The sequence below is a fragment of the Geospiza fortis genome, unplaced genomic scaffold, assembly GCF_000277835.1.
Source record: "Geospiza fortis unplaced genomic scaffold, GeoFor_1.0 scaffold732, whole genome shotgun sequence".
Lineage (NCBI taxonomy): Eukaryota > Metazoa > Chordata > Aves > Passeriformes > Thraupidae > Geospiza > Geospiza fortis.
In genome coordinates, this window is record NW_005054477.1 from 51,863 (window position 1) to 71,656 (window position 19,794).

The following is a 19,794-nucleotide window of genomic DNA, read 5'->3' on the forward strand; positions in this document are numbered from 1 at the left end:
GTGACTGAGAAATTTCATTAAGAGAAAAGAACCTGCCAACAATCTACCTTTTTATACTGAGGGAGCAGTGAAAAATACACACTTGTGAAACAATTCTACGGTGTGGAAAAAAAAAGAAACTGCTATGAAAAGAAAAATATTTGTCCATTTTTTATGTTTCCTTTGCTGTTTCAGTTACCTGGATATGAATGGCCCTTATTGAAAAATTAATAACAAGAGCTTAGATGGGAAATATCCATAGGATTTTGTATATAAACCACTCTTGTCTAAAGGTCCTGATCAAACAGCTGGTAGATATTAGGGACCAGCACTCCCTATACACAATAAATAAGTACTACAGTATCCTACACTGGTATCCTAGAACACTGTAGTAGCATTGTTTTGGGCTCCATGAGGATAATCTCAGTTCTTATAAGACATTGTAACTATATTGATCAATGCTGATTTAAACCAGTTGTAGATCTGACATAGGGAGAGGTGGATTTACCTTAGTTAACTCAAAAGGAGATGCCACACTAATCACCAGAAACAAGATGCAATTTGCTCAACCTCTTTTAGATTGCAGGTCTTTTAGATACCTCCCTAGGCTCAGACTTGTTGCCTTCTTGCAGTGCCTGTTTCTCACCTTTGACCGTGAAGGCATCCCAGGGTGATCATCAGCTCAAATACAGGCATCTGCACTGTGGGATGTTTTACTGTAAGTGGAAAAAAATGAAGTCAAGATTCACTGAGAGAATTGTATGAGGCTCATCATTTCTGAGTAGAAGTCCAGCAAAGAGCAGGTAAGCATTATTTAAGTTCTACTTAAACCTCAAAGTAGACAGCCGGAGCACACATGAGCTCACACATGGGAGCCCTGCACTTGGGATCATTTCAGCACTGCGCAAGTAGCCCTTCTCTCCTGTCTGTGTAGGAGTGTAACGTGTACTATTACAAACATTGTTGTGATAACAGGGATTCTCCAACCATCTGCTGCGGCCAAGTTTCAATAACCTGGGAGAAGCCGCATGACAAAATCACCCCTGACATGTACTGGAGCGGTTAGGCTGATTTTGGCCCTGTGCATGTCAGACAGAAGTTTGTAATAAGGTTTCCTTGTTCACTTCTCTGACAATCTGCTTCAACCATTCTCAGAAATAACTGCTAACGGCAGATTCACTCCCACTGTTCAGCTTCTCTTTTTCTTTTAAACTGAACCAGACATGAGAGACAATGTAAAACCCTCAAAGTAACTCTAATCCATTTCCAAAAGATGCTTCAGATTGTACGGTAGCCCAGGATTCTGTTTTGAATAAACCCATGCTCATGCTCTTTGCAACTGAGTATTTCTAATGTAAGTGACTGTGAGGAGGAGGGAAGAGAGGTTCATTAATAATCATGATGGTTTCAGTATTGTTGCATAACTCGGTCAATTTGATCATCCTCTAGGCTCTATCAGGTTTGTTTTATTGCAGTTTGCTTGTGCCTGTGCAGTTCCCATTTTGGGGAGTTGCAGTTCCTGGGAGCTTTCACGCTATCCCCACTTCCAAGCTCCATAAAGCGGCGGCCTGCTGTTTTAATCACGCCTCTCTTTCTCCAATGTTGTTTGCACCCTGGTACAACCCATCTGCCTCAGATCGAGTGCTCCACTGGGGCTGCACACATCTGCCAGCCAGATTACCTTCGTACACAATTACTCAATCCACCGTAAGGCTCTTTAATAGGAAACAAGTGTGACAACGGCAAGCCTTTTTTCTCTTGCTCTCTCTCTCTCTCTCTCTCTCTCTCTTTCTCTCTCTCCCCCTCTCTCTTTTTATTTCTTTTTCTTTCAACCACATAGTCAAACTACCCTAATAGAGATGAAGCTTGATAGATCCACCCAGGTGTAGGTGAAATGGTAGAGCCTCAAGCGTAATAGATGCCGTGCTCTTGTGCTGAAGTTCAGCCCCGTGTCCTGAAGGGTTGTCTGGCAGCACAGAGATGGGTTGCTCTTTGCACAGTTAAAAAGTCAATGTGCTTCCTCCAGCTCACATGTATGACTAATTTAGAAAGCAACCTGGATCTAGGTGAGGGCTGCAGAACTGCCTCTTCTCTTCAGTGCACGGACAAAGCACAGCACACAGTAAGTGGAAAATTTGTATTTCTTTTATTTGGGAATTAATTAACTGTGTTTACTTTTGAGAGAACCCTCCAAAGGCTGGTGCAGAAATGAAGCAGAATAATGTTTGCATGCAGATCTCTTGTGTATATCTTCCTGTTTCATTTTACACTGTGCCCTTGTCCTGCCACTTCAGCCTGATTACTCAGCCCATACAGCTGGGCTGAAGCAACTTTCTTATCTAAAACTGAGCTATAAATGGTATCGGTAACACTGGGTCTATCTCTCTATTAATGTATGCATCTGTACAATATCTGATTTCTGACCAGAATTAGGGTTTAATCACTTTTATTAAAAAATGAATGAATGAAAATGTTTAAACTAAGAAAGTTAAATACTCCAAACCTCTTTTTTCTTTTTTTTTTCTTTTTTTTTTTTTTTTTGGGGTGGGGGGGAGGGAGGGGTTTGAGGGTGAGGAGGGAAAGGAGGAAACAAGAATTAGAAATGTTAGTTATTAAAAAGGGAAGTCATTTAGTGTGAAAAAGAAAGCTGCATTATTTTGTTTACCAAACCATTAATTCAATCATACTGAGAATGTTGCCAAACTCACAAACTGTATAAGTTACAGTGATAGTAAAACTTGAAAAAAAAGAAAAGAAGATTGCTTGTCTAAAATGCAAGAGGCATATTAGAACCAGATGTACAGAATCTCAACTTTGAATACTCAGTCTTTCATGCTTGGTTTAAAGCAGCCTTAAAATTGCCTTTACTTTGCATTTACAACTTTGGATTCGCTGTTAAACTGCACTTGAACTTGAAGTCAAGATTTGATCTTAGCAAGCACATATTATTCGAGCCTCCTACCAGAGATTTACTTTGCTATTGGGAGTCTGTTTACTACTGTACTGTATATCCTGAAGGACATTAACAAGCTTTCTGTGATGGACTTTCAGGTGGAATGTAAAATGTAAAAGAGTGTGTCTGTCGCATATACAGAATGTTCTCTCTGAGAAATAAACACATGCATTATAAAAGGGATTTGCCAACACCTCAAGCAGATGATGATACACTATAAGAATGCACACAAGTATGTCTGAATTTATTTTCTGGGGCATCCAGTGAGATGACACTTCTCACTCTAGACTTAATTTATTCTGAAATATTACTCAGGTTGGAAGCTGTTGTCAACACTGGAAGCGGAAGAAATGACTCTGCGCAGTTATGCCTATAAAATGTTTTCAGTAGTCTTCCTTTCTGCAGAAGAGTTATTCTCTTTGCTCTTGGACAGACAATTATATATGGTTCTTTTAATTAGCCATGGCTTGGGGCTGCTACAGTTATCCTTTGTGCATGATAGCCATTAGCCTCATCTGCTCCTGAAAACATCCAGTCTGTTAACACCAAGGTTCTAAATATGGCAATTCAAAAGTTTAGATTTTGGAAAGGTAAAATAACCATTCCAGATGAAATATTTTGACCTGTGGTTGCTGGCATCAGGCAGTGGTCAACGTCTACCCCCTACAGGGAGAGAATCTAATTTCATTGTCTCCCTTATTCATGAGCACTGTAAGAGTTCCTACTCTTATGCTCGACTACTGAAGTTATTCTCTGGCTCCAACAATTGCCTTGTAATGGCTGGGACAGAGTGTGATTAGTAGAAAGTCATTTACTAAGAACTAATAAATAGCATAACTAATAAATAACAGTAGGCGTTTTCTCTCTCTTAAATTGAACCCAGTGGAAAACGGCTTTTAGACTTCAAAAGCCATGGTCAGCAGTGCCTTCTTTCATAGTTACAAAGTGCAAGAATGAGTTCACAAAACATTTCTGCTTACCTTAAATTGAGGAAAAGTCTAAAATTCTCAGCACCCAGAACTCCAACATTAAGTCATCTGCAGAATGTATGGATTTCAAATACAACTTTGCAACAAGGCACAGATAATATTACTGTGTAAAACATGGCCCCAGATGTGGCAGTGTGGACATGAGGTTAAGGTACAACCAGGTACAAGTGAGGTGACAGAGTTATGGGACGGATAGTTTGGGCCAAATTCACATCTATTCTAACAAATTTTGAGTGGTATTTCATAGTTGGCTTTCAAGGTAACCCATTGCTCTGTAAGGCATTTAGGGCTAGGAAGAAAAAAGGATGATGATGCTACCAACTTATGTTTCAATTCATATAAATATACTTGACAAAATTTATCCCAGTTTTCTGGTTTATTTAATTCAAGAAAACTAAAGAAGCATCATGTGTTTTGATCATATGTGCTGTGTTAGCTATTGTGCTTTACCTTGTTTTTAATTCAGACATTACACATTTGCATTTAAGTTACACCATCATTTACTACTTCAAAGTTCATTTTTGCAACAGAACAACTTTTAAATATTTTAAATAAGCATCATGTTCTTCCTCCTCTTCCTGTTTATCATATTATGAGTTTTGAGTGTGTGCAGAGTAACAATCTAACCTACTTTCTCTCTTTCACCATCTTTCTTATATATGCACTAACATATGCACACATATAATCACAAGAAATGTTATGTCCTATGCTTCTCCACACTTTGAAATCTAATTTTGGATCTTTCAAGACCTCTTCTGTTGGCTTCAGTGCCCAAAATAATTTCAGCAAGAAAGAAATATTGCATTTCTATATCATAAAGCTGAATCCTCACCTCAGCTACAACTCATGACTAACAGAGTTTTGGGTTTCTGCCCTTATTATCCTTATTCAAAAAAGAGCAAGGATCTGAAAAAAACCCATCCAGATCATAAAGCAAATGTTAATTGTTCAGACCTAAATTTTTCTTTATTAGGCCTTTTGTTTAAACGGATGAATACAACCCTGGGTGGCTTAGTGTAGGCAGAGACATTTGAGATTTTTTGCTATATGAGTTCCATGTTCAAAAAAGAGCCTAATGGCAAATTGTCAGTTATACTTCAGCTTTATAATGGAAACATAGTGCCTAACACATCAGTTAACTATAGTAATAAAGAATTTGTTGATTACTCAGTAGTCATTTTGAAAATTTTGTAAATAAACATAATCTTACCATACTGTTTACTAACTAAACCACTACAGACAGAAATATTAACCACATCTTTTTTTCTTTCTATAACCAACATTTCAGCAGAAGGCTTTAATTTCACTCCCACTTGCTAGTGTAGTGGAAGCTATAGGTATTGTATGACAAAATGAATCCTGTTTTATCTTCTTTGATACTATTACTCATGGCTGCTAAAGATTTAATGAGACTTAAACTGAAAAAGATGTAGAAAAAGTGCTTATAGGCATAACAATGTGTTACTGATGAGCATCAAAAGATTACCAGGACATTAGCTAGGGTTACAGGAAAACCTCAAATAGTGTATATTCCACAAATCTAAAATATTTTCCATAAGCAATCACTGATGAAAGTTTCTATTCATCTGTATTATTATTCTTCATATAAAGCATCAATCCTAAGCTAGTTCAGTTCCTTCTTCTGCTAAGTCAAATGTGCTGCAGGTATAGTCAGCAAGCATTGCTAGTGTTATTAACATTAAAATCTCAACAATCATTTGCACCAATGCACTGCAAACTTGCAAATTGTAATTTCCAAAGTCTTGGATGCTTCTGTGAATTTACGTAGGAGTGAACACAGTTTGATTTTCTTTCTTCTTACATTAAGTAAATAGCAATGCTGATTTGATGCATGAACTGCTACTTAAGAGGGCATTTTGGGTACTGCCATGGAAACTAAGCCTTTGATCCAGAAAGCTTAAGTCCAGTGATAATTAGGTTTATGGTAGTGAATGTCTGACACATACTTTTCAAATAAAGTTTAATACCAAGTAGGTCTGATTTAAAGATAAACAAATATTTTAGGAATCTGGATACAATAAGATTTCTTGCTGATGTCTATATTAAAACGAAATCATCGTAACTATTAAAAAATGGTTTTCAAAATTTCTAGTAGATTCAAAAAATGTTATATTTTGTGTCTCGCTGCTCTATATCAACATGAAAGCCTTAAAATACCATAAAGCTGTTCTTTTTGTTTATTTAACTCATTGGTATCACAGTAAAGAGGTGTTGATTTGTTGATTGTTGATAATTTTGCTCCTAATATATAGACTTGCAGATGTTCACATAAAGTGCTTGTATGAAATAATGCTGTCATTCTGATTTATCATTCTGATACTTTAGTACCAGTTCGCGAAGTGGTCTTTCTCATAATTAATGGTAGGTTGATCTTCAAAGGATCTTAGATGCTGATGGCAGCAGGTACAAATATTCAGGAATAATGGAAGTTAAACTTCAGGAAGAAATATAAAATCATGCCCTTCTAGAGACAAGTTGCATACTACCCTTTTTCTACTATGAGGCATTGGAGTGCAAATGTTATTAAAACAAACAGCAAAGGAGTGCATTTTAAGAGCAACATGCCTCTCTCCTTCTCCTAAAAATGTGACTTCACTTGAAATGATTAATGGGAAAGGCTTTCTGGGGTTTTTTACTGCTGTTCTTTAAAGGGTGATAAAGATATATGAACCCCATGATATGCACAAATCCCATGCACAATGACTACGAGTTTGATTCAGTAGCTTGCACTCTGGTGTAAAACCTCAGAAAACAGTGGTAAGGAAACCATGAATCAGAATAATTTATTTTTCATTATTTTTTTTCCTTTAAATTTAAGAGTGAAAAAATATTCAACTAGACTAGATTATTTTGTGGTTTTTTTACCAAATCTTATTTTGGATTTACTATTTTAAATTCAATTTAGGTGTTATCTCAGTTTCTTCCTTGGAGTTAACAGCAGGACACAATTTTTATTTTCATTGGTTTTAAAGTAACACCAGCTATGAGTTTTGTTACTCTAACAACTTTGAAATTCCAAAACCTGTAAAACTGGGACAAATTGGCCAACAGTACTGCACAAAGAAAGGACTGAGGTCAAAAATTACTTTGTTACATTTCCAGAATGTTGTACTGGACTTTAAAGGCTCCATGAATGTAAACCAGTCTTTGAAATATCCACACAGCAAATCCACATGGTGCATGTCACAGATGTGGGTCGTACCTGTATAATAATATTAGTGTTATCCTCAAAATTTACATTGACTAAAATGAAATGCATTGTACAAGGTAATGTGATTTCCACTGGAAGTTTTTTTACCAGGGTAGGTTTTCTTACAGTGCAAATACACCCTTACCTCTGGGGAACTGATACATGACACACTTTTACTAATGTTGATTTTTAAATCATAGGCCCTATACATCCACACAAACATGGACTTTCTCTTCAACTCTGTGACAGTGTGAGGGGAAACTCCCCCATGCTGTTTTTCTAAATCTTGTTTTATAAAATTCCTAAAGAACTAATTTATTATTTAAGTCTGAGTATATTCCTGTTCAATAGGAGGTCTTCTATTTGGCTGAGGGAGGGAAGTGCCTGGCAGACTTATTCTCCTAGAAAAGATTCTGAAGAAGTAAAAAGGCTCTATGTAAGGACACATGAGTTACAGAAGAGTATGTCACCAACAATATACAGAAGAGTATGTCTCCATCTCTGTCCCATGTGAGTCTTTCAGCATCATTCCAAAAAGTTCTCCGAGTCCAACCTGCCCTAACACAAAATGGGGCATTCACCTCGTGATCCCAGACATCATGCATTAAATTGCCATTTAAGCAACTGAAATACAGCCTTCACATTATTTCAAATGAATCAAGATGAAAGCAAAACTAAACATAATATATTATAGGGTCATGGTGTTGCCATGTGAAGCCTTTTGCCTCTCCAAGCAAATGAATAAGCAGAAGGGATGTGAACAGGGTCTGGAGGCAATGGTTTGCAGAGATTTTTGTTCTGTAAAAGCATGTTTTGGTTTGTTTTGATCACCAAGACAAAGACTCATCCCTAACAAATCTTCCATTGTCTAATGCATGGCTGAAAAGTGATAGAGCACTGTGGTGTGGATGGAAAAGGATAAGATAGAACAGAAGTAACAGACAATCACAATTCCAACTATTCAGTGGGAAAAAAACCCACCCTTAATTTAATAGAGATGGTGTTAATTTCCCTTTGATGAAACAGAGATTTGAGAAGGCTGTGCAGATGGCCAGCACTGCAGAGAACAGCTCTGTCAGGGCTCCTTTTGCATCCACAGGAACACAGCATGCCAGCAAAGCTTCATGGTCCATGGATCAGCGCTTCCACCTCCTCACAGGCCAAGTTTCCACAGGCTGATGAGTGCATGTATGAAGTGGCTGGGATACACCAAGCTAAATAAACCCTGTGTGTTGTTTCATGGAACTTCTTGTGGTTCACCATTTCTCCAGGTGACCTTATTTGGCAGCCCTTTTAGCAGAAGAAAGAATTAATGACGTGTCAAGTGAGCTGCTCTGTTATCACTGCCATGGCTCCCCTCACACCAAGTTTAGGCACATTAACAGGGTATTGTGGGAGAGCAGACACAGCTGATGCCCATGCAGGATTGGATCTGTGAAAAAAAACCAAAACAGATAACTGCTGTCTCCAGAGGGAAATGTCTGCCAAAATACACACCGGCTTCCATAATGCATGGATTCAGCACATGTGTTTTATTTAGCACCTCTATAAAAATTTAAATCTATATATACTTGCATTCATAAAATAATATGTCAATCACATATTACTAGATTTAAGATCTTGTAGGCTACAAATTTACCAATTGTTAGCATTTATCAACATTTTCATGACCAATCACAAATTTGATGAGGGTTGACAACACCCATTTGCAGCAATTAATACAATCTCACAGAAAACACGGGTTTATGAACCTGACAATCTCAAGTGTTTTGGATTTGTTTGGGTTTAAAAATGCCAGTGGCTACTTGTCAAACTTCATTTGTAAATCAAAACTGTTTTTCAGTTCTACACCTGCAAAACAAGTGTTCAAAACTTGTAAACTTCTTTATGGATATATATTCTTGGCCTTCAGATATAGTGGAAAGAGTCCAAGACAATTTTTTATGGCTGAATTATAAACACCTGAAAAATGGAGTTTGAAATGAAAATGCTGACACAGCTTTAATTATTGCAGCATGAATGATTTTATTATACACTATCCACAGTGTCTATACATACAAAGAACATGCTTTAGCATTCTAATATTTCATTTAAGAAAAAAGCAATTACTTAGCAGATGTAGAGACCTACGCACAAATGGGCTAAAGCAATACCTTTATGCTGTTTGAAAACCTATATGGAATGTTATTACCACATAAAAGGGTTTATACTTTAGAAGACTCAAAGGTACAGAGAGCCCGCTAAAGCAATAAACTGCTCTGGTGTGCTTAATTAAAAAGCTTCATGTTACTGAAGTCGATTGAAAAACAGAAGGTTTGATTCTTTAAGGTAATTTTGTCCTTTTCTATTAAGTGCTTATCAAGTGTTAAAGAATTAAAATGCCGTCCCAGCAGTTTAAATTGAGAATAATTTGCTTTTCTTCTATTGAAGGCAATTCTTTATGCTGTCAACCTAGACACATGTAATAAAACGGGCAATGTGAATGTAATTGGGTGACATGGTTGGATTTAATTTACCTTTAATTAACCAGGATTGTAGAAGAAGCAAGGAAATCAGTATTGAGACATTTCAGAAAGTAATTTTTTAATGTTACATAAAGCTGGGAAACTTTGCAAAAAATGAAAAAAGTAAACCAGAGAGGATTGCTAAAATATATTCCAAGTTTAAAAGCACAGAATGTTAGAGTGGATATTGACTCAGTCACATAAAAGACCAACCTCCAGGCTGGATTTGTTAGTGACACTGAAAGCCTACAAGAAATAATGGATTTCTGTGAACTCTACACTCTTTTAGCGATATGCATGATCCATTTTAAAGAAGTCAGTATTTTTTCCTCTGTTTTTTTTTTTTAATTTTTCTTTCTAAAATGGTGGTACAATTTCATGAAAATGGTGGTACAACCACATGAAAATGGCTCTTTTTGGGAAGTCTAAGGCTTGCATGGACTTTCCCAACAGATGAGTGCAGGATGTGTATGGCTGCATGAAGGCGCTTGTGGTTCCCTCTCTTGGGTGAGGTTTGCAGTGTCCTTGGCATGGTTTGTGCTGTGGGGTGATTCCAGGTGATCCCAAGAGCAGGCAGACAGCAGCAGTGCCCTGGGCCCCACTCCCAGGAGCCAAAATCCATGAGGTGATGGTTTGGGTTCCCCAAGCCAGGTCTGCACCATGCTCTGGGAACATCCACCTGGAGAGCTGCCAGCCCCCAAGGCTTTATGTGGAGTGTTCAGCACAGCACAAAGAGGCAGAGCAGAAATCTGCTTCACCTGTAAAAAATAGGAATTAACATAGGAATTATTGCTGTTTCTATGTCTGCTGTCTGTGTTCAAAATTCTGTACAGTTTTACCCTCTAGAACATGTAAAGAGGATCTAGCATTCAGATAACACAGACATTAAAAGTGTTAGGAACACATAAGCGTGCAGTTTGTTGCTGGCTCAAAAGAATGTTTAGGTCCCATCTGGTTCCAGCATGTTTTTATGTCTTGAAAGAAGCACAGAACAGGTCTATTTTCAATTTTATTTTATTCTTACTTTAATTATATTTTGATATTTTTAATTTTAACTTTTAATTACTTGGAAGGAAGGGGAAGAATTTGGTGGCATTCAGTTATAAAGCTGTTTAACCAAACTTATGGGATATAAGATTACATTCATTCTGAGTTCATTCCTATTTCAGATCTAATAGTCACAGATTTAGAACACTTGACAAAAAAATCCAGATTACTAAAAGAGTTAATTACCATTGCTGAATTACTGATTTTAATTTTTCAAGCTTCAGTTGCAGCTATTAATTTTCTGTAACATTAGTGTCCATGCAGTTTAAAGTTGTTTTTTTTTTTCTAAAATATTGTGGTGTTTTTTTACAGATACTGGTCCCAGATAAATTTCTAGTTATATAGCCTCCTCTCTATCCTCACCAAAGGCAGGTAAGGACTTCCTCTGAATGATTAATCTGTTAGGTTGGTACTGTTGCCCTCTGGACATAACTCTGAAAGACCAGTAGGAACTGCAGAGGGGCTCTGCAATGCTCCATTTCAAACTGGAGGTGCCCAATGAAACACATAATAAATCTCGAGATGGATTCAAAATAATGTTATACATCGTATTCTCCATCTCTTTTCTCTCTAAAGGAAATCCTCAACCATGGGCACCAGAACTGGAAACAACATCCAATGGCAGTTGCGCAAAGGGAAAAAAGTGCAGAAGTAATTTAATTTCAGCAACCCGTATTTCTTCCTTTGGTTTTGATTACAGCCCTTCTTTTCATTTCAAGACAATGAAAACAGTAATCCTATCAGTTCTGCTTGTTGTAGAGGTGTGGCTTGATTGGTTTTCGTGTGACTCACATTTTACATCAGATCATGTAAATTAGAATCAGGCTCTGTATATATAAAATTTTAGGTCTCAATGAGTTCATATTTCATTTAGTCCTAACCTTTCCCTTTAATTAACTGTATTATACCCATACTACATAATGCAGCATAATATTTCAATCTTTAAGCTAGTTTCATGAGAGGATATTATGTTTCTTCTGCATGATATATATTAGGTGAAATCAAATATAGTAAAATCCTATATAGTTCACATTCAAAATGAATGTCTACAATAGATTGCTAGCAATCTAGCAATCTAACTTGTAACAAGGATGCTGACTAAATTTATAAATAATTTCTTCATTATTGTCAGAATGCTGGAATGCAAACCAGCAGTGGGGCAAATACAGTATGGATTTTACACACACTATAAACTAGGGGAGGGGGAAAGAGCATGGTGAATTCAAGGCAGCAATATGATCTTAACACAGAAAAGAAATTTCCTGTTTTTCAGACAGGTACATTTGACAGTTGTTACTATTTCACTACAGTCATGTACTGAAAAACTTATGGGCACAGAAAAGTAAGTAAATCTTACTTCAGAATACTTAAAAGCAAGCAAAAATTTAAATAGTGTCGTAGCCTAATATTGAATTTTCCAATGGCTACAGTGAGTGTACAAGCAGGTCAGGAAGGAACAATGAATCCATCCTTGTGTTCTCAGTCACCCTGGTATAAATGCAGAAGTATTTCTTTCCTGCAGAGGCTAATGCCAGAGAACAGCAGTGCCATCAAACCCCTGGCATATGAACAAGCCAGAGTCAACCCTGAAAACAATGAAAACAGATAGAAAGGGGGCCAATTAGTCATATTATTGAGAAAATTAAATATGACACAAATAGAGCTAATTATGTCCTTGCTCTCAATTCAGATGTTATTAGTTTAGGAACCCTTGGAGGTAGCCTAAATTACATGTATTATGTTTAGTTTGATGGGATTTTTTATCCTGTTTGCTTTATGTCCTCATGGACTGGATCCCCAGCTGGCACAGAGGAGTTGCTATTACCTTCAGTAGGACTGGAAGCATTTGCACAGAGGAGGAACCCCAGCTGGATTTGTTGGCTGACTAACTGGACCCTTGGATAATTTTTTTTATTATTCTTTTTTTTTTTCTTTCTCTTTTTTTACATATGAAAGTATTTAGGTTTTAATCGCACAGTGTTTCTCTGCAAGCTTGAGAAAAATGAACATTAGCATACAACTGCTTTGATAGAAAAAGGAAAACTAACATCTTAGTCTTTGTAAAAGATGAAAAAAGGAGCTGGGAAAAAACCAAAACCCTTTTATTCTGCAGCAGTGCAAATGTGCTCTATAGCACAACCTTGATCTCTTAGTTTCCAGATTCTGGAACTAGTTAAAGTTCATGACAGTCCTTATTTAGCATGTGCCTTTCCCACACAAACAGAAACACAGACAGGCAGGGGATGACTTGTATCCAGATCTTGTATGAAGTAGCTCGCTTTTATTGCGTCTATAGCACACAGCACATGGAACCAGCAATAATAGGTCTCAGCTGGCACTCCAGTAATATCAGTTATAATTACACCCCCGAAAGATGCATTAAAAGAACATTATTATTATTATGGTGGAGTTAATCACTTCTCTGCTGCAATACCTGGACTCAGTGTCACTTGATCGCACCCCCCTCACAGTTTGCATTGCACGTGTGGCACCAACTTTGGGAAGACAATTTTCAGTGTTTGTTTTTCTCATCATCGCTTCTATGGGTGGCTGCAGGTCATATAAATGCAATATCAAATATACTTGCTTTGATGACAGAACTGTGAATATCTCTGTGGGTCTTGCTTCTCTGTGATGTCATTATTTCAAAGATATGTATTTATATTTACACCTCACTTTTGAAGTAGAAAAGTGCTGTTAATCCAATTTAGGAAGGATCCTTCATCAGCAATATGCTCCTCCAGTTGATTTATGTGGTACAAAATGTGCATTACATGATATTTGTAAAAGACAATTCCTCTTACAGGTTTGTTATGTCATCAAATAATGTATATTTTAGTGAAGCATTTAGTAAGTATATAAATTTTAATCTTGGAGAGAATCCGGAGAAATCTGAATTGGCAAAATTGTCAAGAATAACCATAATTCATTAATGTTGAATTGTTAAATAGAGGTCAGCGTAAAGTGAGGATCATGCAAAAGTACTCCACTCCAAATCCATGCAGGTGACAGAGGGTGCAGTGCGCAGTCTTGTAAGAGACCAGCTGAGAAGCAATGACACATTGGAGACATTTTAAATTAGTCAAGGTGCAATACTCTTCACAGAGGCACAGCAACTGAATGAACTGTGCTTGTTAAAAGCATATCTTAAAACAAGAGAATAAAGTGATGTGAGGACAACTGATAAAATCAGATACATCAGAAGAAATACAAAGTTTTGTTAAGAGAAAGAAATAAGCAACAGCATAACTCGATCAGCTTCCTTTATGCAGGGGCACAGAAAGAAAAGAATGTTCACAGGGAACTTCCTTGCACTTTTTGCTGTTGTAAATTAAACTTTCGGATTTTCACTTCTAGGCTTGGTTGAAAATTCCCTGAAATTCCATAAAATTAGTTTTTCCCGTGGGTTTCAGCAAGTTCTGGATCAGAATCTTTGAAAGTATTCTCTGCATCAGGTAGACTGACAGCAGACAACATCCTGTAGGATGGGTTAATAGATGAAGAGAGATATTCTGAATTTGAGTGATACATACAGAGACAGAGGTTTTGAGCATCCACCAGCATTCCTTTCCCTTCTTTGAACTATTTTATTCCTGATTCATTACAGAACTGGGCAATGAGGCAATTACATTATATTGCCTTTAAAGAGATGAGGTTAAGCACTGCAAATGGTTGTATGCCATTTTTAACACCTGTGGAACGTTTTTCCTAGCTGATCACAAAGGAGGCATTTTCTGCAGATGTTGTTTTCCTGAAAAATTAATAACATAATCTTTCCATAATACCAGCAGCTGTAATAATACCATTAATAACCACTTGACTGCTTAATACACATTCATGGGTTAGCAGCAGCTTTCCACAATGTTTTTAAGATGATTTAGCACAAAGGTTGGCAGGAATGTTTTGACAGGGTATTTTTTGTGTAAAGAAAATGCCAACTTCTCATAGGTATTTTGAGAGGAACATGTCACTGCTGGTGACAATCTAACCAGAACCCATACCTCAAAGTAAGGGATAGAATGGGAGGTTGTGCGGAGCACAAATGTTGTGATAGAGAAACTCAGACAAGTTTTTTGGGTACTCAGTTCTTCTCTTTAGGATGCTGTTTAGCTTGCTAAAATTTCTGCTCTTCAGGTGAGAGGATCAGAGATAACTTTCTTTCCACCAGCCAAAGGCCTCTGGAGGGTCTGTATTGAGTGAGGGTGTCCATCATGTCCATGCTGACATCGCTCAGCTCAGGCTGGTTGTGGGAGAAAGCAACTCATAGGTTAACCTGTGTTTATCATGGATTTTACACATGGGTTTATTGCTTCTGAAATTGCTTTTGGATGTTTTGATTTGGGAATTTAATCTTTTTTGATCTGAAACATTGTGAAATGAAATCATTGAAGAAAAAGATCTGAGAATTCCATGATTTTGTGTGAGGGTGTTACTATGCGATAATTTTTTTCCCAGGTGTTTAAGCTATATTTTGAATCCTCCAGTCTTTATCTCTCTCTGTTGAGGTTTCCTTTCAACCAATACCATTCCTAGATTGCCCCTTGCAAAGTACAGTGCCGACCTGCCTTGCTAATTTCCAAAACTTCCGTCTTGATAGAAAAAAGAGACACTTTGTTTAGGCTGAGTATCTTTTAGTGAAAAAGTACAAAACCTTTAGAAAGATAAATAAATATGACATGATTTACCCTCTTTTGTGACAGCTGAACATCACAGCAGGACCTGGATGTATTGAAGATGTTTAACAGGAAACAATCAGCTAAATGTAGAATAAGATCTATTTGGTAATTAAAATGATGAATATTTGTACTAATAGGAAGATTATGAAAAACTCCAATCATTAAAAGGAAGGTGATCTTATTTTTTGCAGTGCATGATGAGCATAATCAACGTCAGTAATTCTTAAATACCAGAATACTCCTATTGATCAGTGGAAATATGTATTTGCCTGGTGTGACTGAGCCCCAGTGAGCTGCTAATCGCCAAGCAGCTCCTCACTCAGATGGCAGAAGCGTGAAAGGGAAAAACTCATTGGCTGAGATAAAGACAGTTTAATAAGTAAAGGAGAAATGGGAAAAAACAGAAAAAAAGAGACTGATCCTTGAGCAGACCTCATGTGTTCCTGAAAATTCAGTTAAAATGGCTGTAGCAAATTCTTATCCTAATTCTTTCACTTCATTTTAGATATTTTTAATCATGCAGGGATTAGTTTGGTAAGATGAATTGCTTTAATTCCAAAACTTTTATGGCAAAATTAAAATCAAGATTTTTAAGTCATATTTCCTTAAATCTGAATGAATATTAGACTACAGTCATGGACTTGTTAACATATCTAATTTGGAACAATACAGGATATCTTTCTTTTTTTTTTTTTTGGGAAAGTCTAATAAATCTTCAAAGAGTCTAAGTTATTCATAATTTTCATTGTCCTTGAGAAAATTTTAATTTTTTTATGATTGCAGTGCAAAAAAGACATGACTTGATTTCACTTTCTGCCATCAGATACAAAAAAACCTAAAACATCTGTGGAGACAAAAGATTATGAGCAAATATAAACAAAGAGAGGATGAGGTGAGGGACAGGAGTTTTTACATAAAATTTTTCAAACCTAAGCCTGAAAATTCTGAAAAGCCTTGATACGTCTTTGACTTTCAGAATTTTTGATTCCCTTGATCTTGCATTCTCTCACTGAGAGTTTATTGCATTTCTGTAACATAAGCATCATTCAGCAGTTATTAATGCCTAATTAAAACCACAGCCATGAAGAAGCTCCCTGAAGAGCTCCTTTAGGGATACCAGTGTATCTGTTCCAGACTTATGTCTCTTTCTGCTATTTCTGAGATGAAGATAGCTGAGTCACAGTGAATGCTAATTTCTGTAATGACACTGCCTCATGCAGAGGCATTCCCTCTGGAGTGAAGAACTGACAGTGCTGCAAATGCATCAGCTCATTTAGAAGGACCTGAAGCAGCATTAACCTGTCATGTCCTCCAGGAAACACCAGGTAAGAGCAAAAGAAAGAGAAAAGTCACCTCAACAGACAAGCTGTTTTCCATGAAAACAAGCCTGCTTTTTGCTTTTCATTTCAACAGTTTGGGTCAAAAGTGGCCCAGGAAAACATAATTAGGATTTTAGGATTTTTTTTCTTTAATTTTTTTTTTCTTATCACATTTCATGGACTTCACCTCTTCCTCCACTCTATCTCATGCACCTACTTAATTTCTTTCTCTCCCACTTTTCTGGAATCTACATTTATACTTTACTGCCATTATCATGTATTATACATCTTTTCACATACTTTTTTTTTTTGTAGTCTTCCTTATGCTCCTTCTTAGTCTCCTTCTGTTTCTCTTTACTTTGACTTTCCTGGACAATTCTTTTCCTGTTTTCCTGGTTTCTCCCATAGTTTGTATGAGATCTCACTGTCAGGATTTTTGATTTCTTAAGTTTTTCCTTGGTTCTTCCCCTATTTCTCAGATACCTCTAAAAACATCTTTATCTTTCCCACCTCTACCATTTAAAGCCTTCATTTTAGTATCTTTTCCATTATTTTTATGCCATGAAATGTCTTATGGTGAAGAATTTGCAGCAGATGCTGAATGAGTAAAATGGTTAAAGTCTTTCTTTAAAATCAAGGATATTGGTATTACTGTAGGGGGAAGGTGCAGATGAGAGGTGTAAGGACTGAATTCATACTCTGGACTAGTTTCTCTTTTAAACTCTTTGTCTTCCTCGTTTAGAAAATACTCAGTGTTTGCACAATATTTACTACAGTAGTGGTAATAGTAAGGAACATATGATGAAGGACAAAGTGACTCTTTTAGACGCACTGAGAACTGAGCTTCACAAAAGACTGTGTCACAGAACTGTGGCATATTACTTCAGCCTCAAGTGTTGGTTTTGCCTCACTAAATTCCTAAGAATATTCTTCTTCCTTCCTTGTCCTAATTTCTTGCATATTGGTATATATATACTGACAGGCAGTTGTTACATTTCACCTCAGGGATTTCTGTACTTCAGTGCTCGATGAAGTAATCCCTTTGTCTAGTTTCTATTTAAAATCTCTGGGGATAAAAGGTAACACATGAAGATGTGTAGAATTGCACTCATTCCTATCTAGCTGTAAAAAATTGAAAGATATGATAACACAAAAAAAAAGGTGCAGATAATAAAATTCTGTAAGCAAGAGATATTAGGAAAAATTACTGAATTGTCTAATTACAAAATAACATCCATCCACATCTTTATTTTTAAACAAACTTTTCATTGGGTGACTCATCTGTAAAATGTTGAGGTCAGCAAATAACATTACTATACAGTAAAAATTACTAATGACCACCCGTTCCATGTAAAGTATCAACGTTTTGCTTATTGTGTATGACACAGAAGGAGGAAGTAACACAACCTGCATTTTATTACTTGAATCAGATGCAAAAGGTTTTCAAAACTTCAAATTCAACTGAAAGCAGCTGTTGGGAAAATATCATTACATTATACCTTAAGCTACAAAAGCCAATTTAATGGTGACATTTTATTTTATTCAGATGGTCCTTTCTTTTATTCTGTCTAACCCAGTAAAGCCTGTGGAAATTGTATCTGGATGAAATCACCAGAAGGTGAAGGGCTCATGACTAAAAACATTCTTTAAAGATTATTCAAGGTTGCAGTCAAATGGAATAGCAGCACTAACGAGAGCAAAGGTCTCCATAGCTACAGGAAGTAATATTACATCGTTTAGTAGGGCCTTTAAGAAAACACAGTCTTGTTACTAGATTTGGTTAAATGTCAATTAAAGTGCTGAACGAAACCATTAGATACTGTAGAAAACTCAGGTATTTTGAAATGTGGGGATGTAATTTCTCCAAATCAGTGTAGAATGGAGCCTGCAGGTGGAGTTACCTTGCACCTGATTCTGCACCAGTTACAACCATTGCAGCAGTTTAACTCTTCCCCTGATGTGACTGAATTGTTTTTCTATCTGTTTCTCATCTTGGATATTAATACCTTCATACTACATGGGGACTGAGCAGAGCCATTGTACTTTTACCCCTAACTTCAATAGATGTGATAAAAACCTGAGGGCAGTTGTCCAAATCAGCAGAGATTTGAGTCCGCGCCGTGTTCAGCCCAGGACTGCACTCAGTTGAGGAACTCCCAGGAGTGTGAGCACAAGGTGCCCTTTGGCGCCTCCCCTGGCTTCTGCACTGCAGATGCCTTTGGCAGCCCTCAAAAAATTTTTCTGCTGTGGAACTGTAGTTATTGCCTTCTGTAACTAATTTAGAATTTTCATTTTGAGAAGACTGTGACAGTCACTTTAGTAATTCAAGTTTTCATTTTATGAAAAGAAATACTATCTTTTGTTTTCAACCTGCTGCCAGATACCTTCATTTAGTGCGCTGCTGAACTTGCTACAAGAAATGCTGAATACTGTGTAATCAGCTATTAGGATCAGAAGAGATTAAAATATAAAACCAAATTAGTCTTTCTTTTATCCTAAGGAGGCAAATCCTGGTTAATTTCAAGAACTGAGCCCAAAGGAATAGAAACATACCTGTAAACTAGGTATACAGCTCCTTTAGGAAAGAAAAAAAATAAAAATAAAAGTAAAGTAGCAAAGTCCAGAGGCACTGCTGGATAGACAAATTTGTATATCTGCATCTTCATATACCAGATCCAGTAATGCTAGCAGTCGGAAGAGTTGCCTCAATAATGAGATGATTCTCTTACATGTAAGTTCTGATTATTTGTGACATTTGTAAACTCTTTAGGATAAAATACTTGACACCCTTATTTAATAGAAAACTGAAGATGGGGGACTGAAGCTTGTCAGGAAATTATCATAGTTGCATCAAAACATGATCATAACAAAACCTTCAAGAGCATATGTACACATGCATCTACCCTTATGCATATTCATCTTTATCAATATCTAACTTGTGTTTTAATATAGCAGTTTCACTTTACTAACATTCTGTGTTAAACAAAAGATAGCATGAAAGCACGCTTAATTCACAAAACAAACAAAATTATTTGATCTTCCTACAAATTCTGTCCCCTGAAAGTTATTAAATCTTGAGATACCTGTTACTTTTGGTTTCTTTGAAATTCCCCCAA

The 19,794-nt window shown here is 36.7% G+C and overlaps 1 long non-coding RNA gene across 1 annotated transcript in view; it reads left to right on the forward strand.

Annotated features, from left to right (window-relative positions):
• Nucleotides 1-1,782: 1,782 nt before the first annotated feature.
• The window catches only part of LOC102043090, a 111,104-nt gene continuing 93,092 nt past the window's right edge, over nucleotides 1,783-19,794 (forward strand). Inside the window, exon 1 of the long non-coding RNA XR_004082481.1 lies at nucleotides 1,783-2,101. This is a non-coding gene — a long non-coding RNA (uncharacterized LOC102043090). The remainder of the gene's footprint in view (nucleotides 2,102-19,794) is intronic.